The sequence below is a fragment of the Pongo abelii genome, chromosome 6 (genome assembly GCF_028885655.2).
Source record: "Pongo abelii isolate AG06213 chromosome 6, NHGRI_mPonAbe1-v2.0_pri, whole genome shotgun sequence".
Taxonomy (NCBI): domain Eukaryota; kingdom Metazoa; phylum Chordata; class Mammalia; order Primates; family Hominidae; genus Pongo; species Pongo abelii.
In genome coordinates this window covers 94,593,160-94,603,667 of record NC_071991.2, presented here as the reverse complement: position 1 = coordinate 94,603,667, position 10,508 = coordinate 94,593,160, and positions in this window count along the sequence as shown.

The window sequence follows — 10,508 nt, the reverse complement described above, 5'->3', positions numbered from 1 at the left end:
ATTATAGGCTGAATGTTTGGGTCCCCCCAAAATTCATATGTTAAAACCCCAGCCTCCACCAACCCCCTACGGTGTGATGGTATTAGGAGGTAGGGCCTTTGGGAAGTAATTAGGCTTAGATGAGCTTATAATAGTGGAGCCCTCATGAATGAGATTAGTGCCCATATCAGTGACTAGAGAGAACCTACTTCCTCCTTCTGCCCTCCACCATGTGGAGATACAAGTCAGTAGTAGTCTCCATCCCAGAAGAGGCTCCTCACCAGAAGCCAACTGTGTTGGTAACTTCATCTCAGTTTTCCAACTTTCAGAACTACAACAAATATATTTCTGCTGTTTATAAGCCACCCAGTCTGATAATTTATTATTGCAACCTGAACTAAGTCAGTGATCTAAGACCTTAGACACAGTTTAGTTATAGAACTTACCTAAGAAGCAAGTAATTATTTATGCATACACATGCAAATTAATACCTTTTTAAAGGACATCTGTTATGTCCTTTGAAAAGCTGTATTTATATGAAATTTGAATAAATAAGATTGGCATAAAAGAAGGTTGAAGGGTCCAAAGATTCATTAGACTAAAAATAAATTTGTTGCCTACTTTTCACTTTCCTGACCTACTACATCTAAGGCTATGACTTCAAGTGGTGTTTATATATCGATTCCAAAATCTATATTGTTTCCTCTGAATTCTGTTGCTGAGATATAGACTTTTATATCCTACAGCTGCTCTATACCTTTTTATCCTTATAGACTTCTAAAACCCAATCTTGCCCAAATAAACTCATTATTTCTCCCCCTGAATGTAGTCCCTCTCTTAACTTCCCTTACTCAGCAATGGCTCCATCACATATCTGGAATCGTGGTTAATTTCTAGATCAAGTTGTTTCAGTTAGGATTCTTTGGCTTCAAGGAATGGCAAGTCTGACTAAAATCTGAATAATTCATTATGCTATCTAATAGGTTATACTTTCAATTGTCTCTACTCATCCCATTGGTGAGGGATGACTCCTATTCATTCCTAGGATTTCTGCCCTAGGAATATGGAAATTGCTGAACATACAATACCTAACAGTGGAGAGATGAGATTTACAGCAAATTATACTCACAGCTTGGGGAAGAAGGACTCTGGACATCATTCAGGTCCACATGGGGTTGCATTCAATGACAAAGTGAACAAATAGGGTTTGTGGGAAGCTTTGTAGTACAGTATCAAGAGTGTGCAGTTCCTTCTAGTTTTGGAGGGAGGATGTATTTGGCTTTTCTGAACAATTCTACTGGGCTGGCAAGGAACTGAAACCCATTACTCTGAGATAAGCAGGAATGGTGCCTGGTTCATTGGGTATGAAGGTGACCAGATTCCAAGAGCAGAGTAGAAAGAAGAACCTGTGTTCAGGCCATGCATGGCTGTCCCAGTTTCAGATGTCAATGTGGCATATAATATTTGGAATTAATTTTAAGCCTTACACTACAGTTATTAAGAGTTGTTTTCTGGAGGGGATTTCTGGTGGTCTCTCCTAAGGAACAAATGTTAGAGACTTTAGCCAATTCTGAGAGCTCCAACCACATGAGTGTTTCCCAATTCTTCATGTTATCAGTCTTTCAGTATTAGCCTTAGGCCCTGATCACCTGGCCAAACAAACCAATAACTACTAACCAATGTACAACCTGATCTCAGGCCATGACTTTCAGGTAACAAGGAAGATAAAGCATAGTGCTAATTGTCCCACTTACAAAGGGTATTTATTTTATTCATTTTATTTCACAGCCAATCTTCAGTGGGACTTAATACTGTAGAAATCTTCTGTAAGTAATGCTAATGAATTACACAGAGCTATCTATAGTGGTTGTTGTTATTTGTCCTCTTTGAACTGGTCATAAAAGCAATCCATGAAGCCCTAATTAGGATAACTAGAGAGGACCATGAGTAGGAATGCTAAAGTCGGAACACCCAGCTCATGCAACTGATTTGTGCCTTCAGAGTGTTCTCAGGTCTAGTCCACATACCACAATTCCACCTTAACTGTGGAATGCTATCAGGCACAGTTGACCCCTTAGTAAGCTACGACAGATGGATAATTTTGGACACATAATCAATTCGTGTCCCAGACACACATTTGACTTGCAAGATTATACATTTCATTTCCTCCATAGACATTGTTTTGAAATCTATGTTGTCTGTTTGTTTCTTAGTTGTTTCCCAACCCCCTTCAATAAGAAATAATTTTTTAGTTGAAAGTTAAGTGCCTCACTTAAATACCCTATTATTCTCCTACTTGGGAAAATAATCTCTACAAAGAGTCTAGATTAGATGCAAACATTTTGAGCTCCAATGAATACGTAGGTTTGTAAGGTTGAGTAGCGGAGGTACTTGCACTGACTGTGTAATTGCCCAACAGGTTCTTTCTGCCCACTGCACAGACAAAATTAGCTCACTGAGACAATGGTATTTCAGTAAAGAAAGGCTTTAATTGATGCAAGGCTGACCACACAAGAGACAAGTTATTACCCAAATCAGTCTCTCTGAAAGATCAGAGGTTAGGGTTTTTCAAGGGTAGTTTGATGGGCAGGGGGCTAGAGAATGGAGAATGTTGATTGGTTGGAAATGAAATCATAGGGTATAGAAAATGGTCCTCGTGCACTGAGTCAGCCACTCGGCAGGGGCCACAGGACTGGTTGGGTCATAGGTCTGAGTGAAGTCAGCCTGTTGTCAGAAATGCAAAAATCTGAAAAAAAAAATCTCAAAAGACCAATCTTAGGTTCTACGATAGTTACGTGATGTATAGGAGCAATTAGGGAAGTCACAAATCCTGTGATCTCTGGCCATTTGACTCATGAGCAGTAAGGGATTACAGAAACTATGCCTACATCTTAGCAGACTTTAGGCTCCTCTCATAACCCTGACCTTGTGGCTTTCACCAGTTTTATAAAGGCAGTTTAGTTTAGGGAAGGGCTATTACCATCTTGCTTTAAGGTTAAACTATAAACTAAATTTCTCCCAAAGTTAGCTTGGCCTATGCCCAGGAATGACCAAAGACAGCTTGGTGGTTAGAGGCAACATGGAGTCAAATTTCTCTTAACTGTCATAATTTTGCAAACACAGTTTCAATTGTATCCTGGACTACATGGAACTTTGTCATGTTGAGGGTACCATTCAAATCTGACAGTTATTAATATAAATATTTTGGAACAGCATGTATAAAACTTTAGTCTCCAAAGAGGCTATTCAAGCATTTTGTGTTTTTAATTTTTAGAGGGTACTTTTTTTTTTTTTTAATGTTAGAGGTTCTACCATAACTTATACGAGAGCTAAATACTAATAGAAACTTCCTGATGTGGAAGTTCTGTGCATTTTTGTGAAATATTTTGTGAACATTGTCATTTCCATGGTGTTTATACTTTTTTGCAACCCAATGGCAAAAAGGGGCATGAGGGGAATTGGGAGCCTTCTTCTTGCTCAGACAAATAAATGTTCCAACATTAATCTAGTTCTTTCAACTAGATTAGAGAGGGGACCAAATTTGTTAATCTTTTTAGCACTCAACAATTTCTATTTGTGTGTGTGTGTATATATAATGTAAATATTAAAAGCTTGCTGAATGGATATATAAATAATAATAAACAATAAGAATAAAAAATAGAAAGAATTTCAGCCAGGAGTGGTGTTTCATGCCTGGAGTCCCAGGATTCTGGGAGGCCGAGGAAGAGGACAGCTTGAGCCCAGGAGTTTGAGACTAGTCTGGGCAACATAGTGAGACCCTGTCTTTATAAGAAAAAAAAATTAACTGAGTGTAGTGGTGAATGTCTGTGGTCTCAGCTAATCGGGAGGCTGAGGCAGGGGGATCACTTCAGCCCCAGGAAGTCAAGGCTGTGTTTACATCACTGCTTTCCAGCCTGGGCAACAGAAAAAGACCCCCATCTCAAAAAAAAAATAAATAAATAAATAAAGTAAAACATTAAAAGAAAGAAATGGGAACAATTTAAGTATAAGTTTTTAATAAATCAGCCATGGCTCAGTTTTATTAAACTTCAACATGTGCTTTCCAATGGCTATATTTAAAAATAACTATAATCTTAAATTCTTATGTCTCATTATACTATTGTTGTTACAAGTAATAGACTGACTTAATAAAATGATCTCCTTATCCATGATAATGGATTTAAAATTTATGTATTCATATCTTATGATCCTTGTTAAACTTCACTGTCAAGTAAAATACTATACAGTAACCTAATTCATGCTTTGAATACCTATTTTATCTAGGGACATGTTTGGCACTGGATCACATATATAAGCTTATATCTTTGGATCACTACATTTTAACTATAGTACAGAGATATTCAAGAAATGATTTTCCTATTTAGTTACCACAAAGTGTGGGAAGGGATGGATAAGAAGAAACAGAGTCAAATACATATTTTTACACATCTGTGGGAATTTTTATAGACATTAACCAGCAAGCAAATTCATGGCAGTAGGACGATGTTGTACTGGAAACAATCAACCCACAATGTGCTCCTGGAATGCACTGATAGCCTGTACTTCTGGGAGCATCTGAACTGCTTGTTCTTGAATTAGAGCCATTTAGATAAAATTTAAATACTGTAGTGTTTAGAAAATATTTTGTATAACATTTACTTCATTATTACATGTGCACATTGAATATTTACTTTAAACTAACTTGGGTTCTGCAATTCCACCATATGGAATAATATGGTGTAATTACATGCCATGAGATGTACATGATTTAACACTAGGTACAAAGCCAACCTCTGGAGAAGTCCACAGATAATTCTCCTCACTCAGTCGTATTCCTTTTCCTTTCCCACTACAAGAGGCGACCTAATTAAGTTTCAGAATATTTATAATAACCGACACGACACGATAGCACTTACTATATGCCAAGTATTATTTTAGCCCTTCTACGTTTATTAACCACTTAAAGCAACTCTATAATGTTGAGTACTGTTATTATATTAGTACTATTATTCTTTCGACTTCATGGAGGCTTGGAAAGAGTAAGTAAATTGCCCAGGATCACAGTTCTAATAACTGAGAGTAGTATGGGAGGAGATGATCATCACACTAGGAGAGTGTTAATGGAAATGTAGAAAACTAGACAGATATCCAATATAATTTAGAAGTAAAATTACTTGGCTCAAAATAGGATCTTGGTAAAAGAAAAGGGTACGAAGTACAATAATTCCTATGCTTTTGGCTTGAAAATTCTGTGGATGTTGATGTCATTTACAAAGTTGGGGAATGGGGAAGGAACTCTTTTAATGGAAGGGACAGAATGTGAAGTGGTGGAGGATACATTGCAATAAGAGTTATGTAGGGACATGTTAAATTAGGGATGTCTTTTTTTTCTAGGCTGCATTCTAGGGGGAACAAACTGAAATGGACACTTGCATATAGGTGGTTTTTTGCAAAGAACTCTCAGGAACAATACCTGTGAAGGAAGAAAACAGGATTGAAAAAGAAATTGGTGATGCACAGTTGAAACAGAGGTGTCAGTCAATCTCATGGGAAACTGGAGCTGGGATGGCCCTTCAGAGATAGGCTGAATTGAGAAATGTTACCAAACCTGTCCTTCTGTCCCTTTGAAGTGGGTATTTCTTGGAGAAAAGCAGCTTCCTCCACCTCAAAGTAATTTCTGGGGAGAATCTTTGCTATGAACCACAACTAGTCAACTCCCCTGGAAGAAGGGAGAATGAGTACCTCAGTTTTGAGGCACACTCAGGTGGAGAAATCAAATTGGCCATCTACTATATCAACTTGGATGTAAGAATCTGGGCATAAGGGAAAAACCAAGGTTGGAGATATAAATTAGGGAACTCATAATAAGCATTTTCCACTCATCTACCGTAATGCCAAGGGAATATGTATGGTGGGTTGAATTGTGTCCCCAAAAAAGAAATGTCCAAGTACTAATCCTTGAAATTTGTGAATGTGACCTTATTTGGATAAAGGGACTCTTCAAATGTAATTAAGTTAAGGATCTAGAGATGAGATTAGCCTAGATTTAGGTTAGAACCTAAAACCAATGATACATGCCCTTATAAAAGACACAGGAGGAAAAAACACAGACAAATGGAAAAGGCCATGTGAAGGCAGAGGACAAAATTAGAATTAACTGCTATAAACTGAGGAATGCCTGGAGTAACAGACACTGGAATAGACAAGAAAAAAATAAATTCTCTCTTAGAGACTCAGAGGGAGTGTGATCCTGCTAACACCTTGATTTTGAATTTCTGACCTCCAAAAATGTGAGATAATATATTTCTGTTGTTTGTAAACTACCACTTGGTGGTGATTTATGGCAACCCTAGGCAACCATGATCATATGTAACAAACTCCCTAGGCCTAAGGGATAAAATGATATTGAGAAGCTAATTCCCTATAAGGATAATAAGAAAGATTTATATACTACTAAGGAAATCTCTGGAAGAAATTATGTTGTTATTTGTGAGATACTTAAGTTAATCTCAGTAATATTTTGTATTTCTCTTTACGAAAATAGGAAGTTCAAAGCATTAGTGAAGACTACTTAATATTTTATTTTTATATACATATCAATCCTACTACATGAAGGGCAAACTACTAAACTTTCATAATGCATATGTAGGAATAGCCTGAAAGAGAAATACCAAAATAAATGACAACTTGAGTCACTGAGAACTTCGAAACCCTAGGAATAACCCTTGGTAGGTGAGAATAGAATAGGGTTCAGAGGGTTGATGGAATTTTCTACAGGCACACCCTACTCCTCCTTTGCAATCAATAATAATACAAGGAGAGATTAAGGAGGAGGTTGCCCCTGAGTATTCACTTGTGTAAGCACAGGGGTATAAATACTTTAGTGTTAAAAAACTCAGACATCTACTATCTTATTATCAGCAAGACAATAACATTCATCAAAATGCTCCTGATTCATAATGAGTGGTTCAGTAAGACTTCAAGCTCTCACTATCCCAAGAGACAAATACAGAAGGGTTTGAGACATGTTAGGATTATAGTCTTTCCTTTGGATTAGAGGGAGTGACTCAGACTGGCTCAAATCTGCAGCAGTCTAGCTTATGAGGCCGCATCACACCCTAAATGGTATCCCTTGGGATGAAGTAAGTAGCCCTGCGACATCACTATTATATAGGGATTAATAAGACATGTACTTGGGTGTTCAGGAACACACACTGTGGTTTGAAAAAACAATTTTAGGTTTTTTGGGATCAGCTTGAAGCTATGTTTTCAGATTTAGCTTAACTATTCTCTCAGGCTTTTTTATTCATGAATTTCTTGATTTTCCATTCTTGTTTCACAGCATTTCTTACTTCTATTTATGAAACAGAATAATAGTGTATGCAGAAATCTTTTACTGAATTATATAGTTAATTTAGGGCTATAGTTTAGGTCTTTTTGTATTATACTTCCTTACATATGGTATCTAATATGTAATTTATAATATAAATTGGCTGAGATTGCTTTACAATTTTGCTCTTTTCTTCAATTGAATGCCATTTGGGTGCAATGATTTTTCACCACAGAAAAAAAGGTTGAGGTATCAAGGCAGTAAAAGATTCAAGCTTTAAAGAAACATTTTCCACCATAATTTTGCCTAGTTACAGTCCATGTTGTATTAGTCACAGTTGAAATAGAAACAACTGGGCCAGGAGCGGTGGCTCAGGCCTGTAATCCCAGCACTTTGGGAGGCTGAGGCTGGCGAATCACGAGGTCAGGAGATCGAGACCATCCTGGTTAACACGGTGAAACCCCGACTCTACTAAAAATACAAAAAAAATTAGCCGGGCGTGGTGGCGGGCGCCTGTAGTCCCAGCTACTCGGGGCTGAGGCAGGAGAATGGCGTGAACCTGGGAGGCGGAGCTTGCAGTGAGCCGAGATGGCGCCACTGCACTCCAGCCCAGGCGACGGAGCGAGACTCCGTCTCCAAAAAAAATAAATAAAAAGAAATAGAAACAACTGGACTTGAGACTTTCTTGCCCTGTCTGTATTGCTCATCCTAATTTTTTAAAAATTGAAATGTGTTGATCCTTTCCACTTACTTTCCTCTCTTTATCTAGTGACTACATTTACTTGCTTACCCTCAGTTGTGAGATAATGACTTTCTTGAGGCTCTGCTGACTCTAGAATTTAGGAGACTATAGGAAGTCCATCAGTAAACTAAACGGCTCAGTTTTAATTCAAACTTTCTCTTGAATTCTGATTTCTCATCCCAGGTTTATTTTTTAAATCATTATACCTTTCTTATTTAAAAATGATCTACCTGATCTGCCATTTTCTCTTTGTCCTGTCCCACTTTTACTAATCCCAGAATTCTGATTCAAAAAAACAATTTAGGGATAGATTCTTGAGTTACAGATGAGACAGTCTGAGATGCAGGTTGACATGTCTTATTAGGTTTTCCTAACCTGACATGGGGTTGTACTAAGTGGAATGATGTTATATTGGAAGGAAAAGTAGAAGAAGTCCTCCGGAAGATGTCACAGCTTAACCATTATTTAAATTGAGATGGAAATTTAATTGAAAAATTAACCAGATGTTTGACTACTTGAAGCATTCTTGTTATTCTGGCAATTCCAGAGACAGTATGGTTATTAGGAGATTAGGTCCTTATTTTACTACAAGTTGGTATTATTTATTACGCTCCTATTTTATGCCTGTCCTATATCATTAATATGTTCCCACCATATTGCAAAGAAAATGCTGTGACAATTTACAATTGCAGATTCTGATCCCCTAAGGTCACACTAGTAAAAATTAAAGCTACAGTTGACACTAGGTTTTTTAACATTCTAAAGTCCACACCTTTTTTTTAAGTATGCCACATTTGCATAGATTGTAACAGAGATATGTTCCAAATATCTCACTCGGCCCAGAGCGGAGTGTCTAGTAAATACTTGGGTTTTCTTTATTTCCAAGCTCTCCCTGTTTGTTTCCTAAAAGGAAGTAATTTAATATAAATGTTATATAAGATGATTCTGGCAAACATTCAAACTCAAATCTGTGTTAAAAAACAGAGGAGAAAATGGCCCAACCACTCAGAACACCAGAGAATGCTCTAGAGGAGTGGTAGCATTTACAGTGGGTATTAAAATATTGGTAACAGTAGAAGGGAGGTTAGGAGAAGGCATTGTGGGAGTTGTGTTCAGCCGCGAAAACATGAATTAGTGTGTTATATTTGAAAAACTTTAGGTAATTTGGTAAGGTTTAAGTTAAAATGGCATTTTTTTTTTTTTTTTTTTTTGGTGTTGGGATAGGAATGAGGGGAATATGAAGTCATAAGTAGCGAGAGGCCTGCTTCTAATTGGTGTCATATGTCCTAATAAGGCACTTATGTTTTATTTTATAGGCAATGGGGAGTCACTGAATGTTTTTAAAGGGGGAAGATGTGATCAGAGGTAAATTTTAGAAAATAAGTACCATGGGGGTGGGTTGAAGTGGAAAGAAACCCGAAGTAGGGAAACCAGTTGGGACTCATTTAAATGGTTGGGCAGGAATTGACAAAATTCTGAAGAAAGAAAGTAGCAGTGGGTGTAGAAAGTAGTGGGAAATCAAAAGGTATTTAAGGTGTAGGCTTGTCAGAATTTGGTCATTTAATGACACTAAAGTTTCTAGTTTAGCTGACTTTGCCTCTTTGACTAGGTCCTGAGATACAGAGGGCAAAAGGAGGAAGAGATATTGAGAAAGATGTTAGTTATTTTCTAGGTATGTTAGATTAGTCATATATTTAAGACTCCTAGGTATGAGTATCCAATGACGATTGGGAATTTGGACCAGAATGAAGATAGGAAACCATAACATTTAATAAAATCATATAGGTAAAGAATTTATAAACACCAATATTTAAGGGGCAGATGAGTCGGACTATCTTGAGAAGAGAGTGAGTGAGAAGGCAGTGAAGCCCTGGGACTTAGAGAAGTCTGAGTTTTCAGAGGGAAACTGATAGAATATATTGAGATTGGAATGAGCAATTAAGAAATCATCCAAAGCAGTTTTGGAGGAGAGGTTGAGATGAAATTTCAGGAGACTGAGGACTAATGAAAAGGAGGACAAGTAGAAATTTAACAGAGAAAATGAAAGGTTTTTGATGAAAGGAAATAAGAAAATGGTTGAGATAATGCATTTTTGTTGAGGGAAACTTAAGTATTGGCCCATAAGTGACAAGAAATTTCTTCATTCATACCCTAAGCTGTTAGCTGAAGTCAAACATTCTCCCAGAGCTAACATTGCCATCTGCTTCTCCATTACTTAATCTGTATATACTGTGCTCCAGATGTCTAATTGTTGCTGAGATTTGGATGAAGACACCCAGGGCAGCGTGAATCTTCCATCCACCTTCTTCCCAGCTCAGTCACTAAACCCAGGTCACTTCCCATCAGGTTCTTTCCTTCCATCTGCCATCAACTCCTTGTTACCAAGATCTTTTTATTGCATAGTGCTTTTTTAGAGTTAGTAATATATGCCTCTTCGTGCAATTTTTGGACGAATAC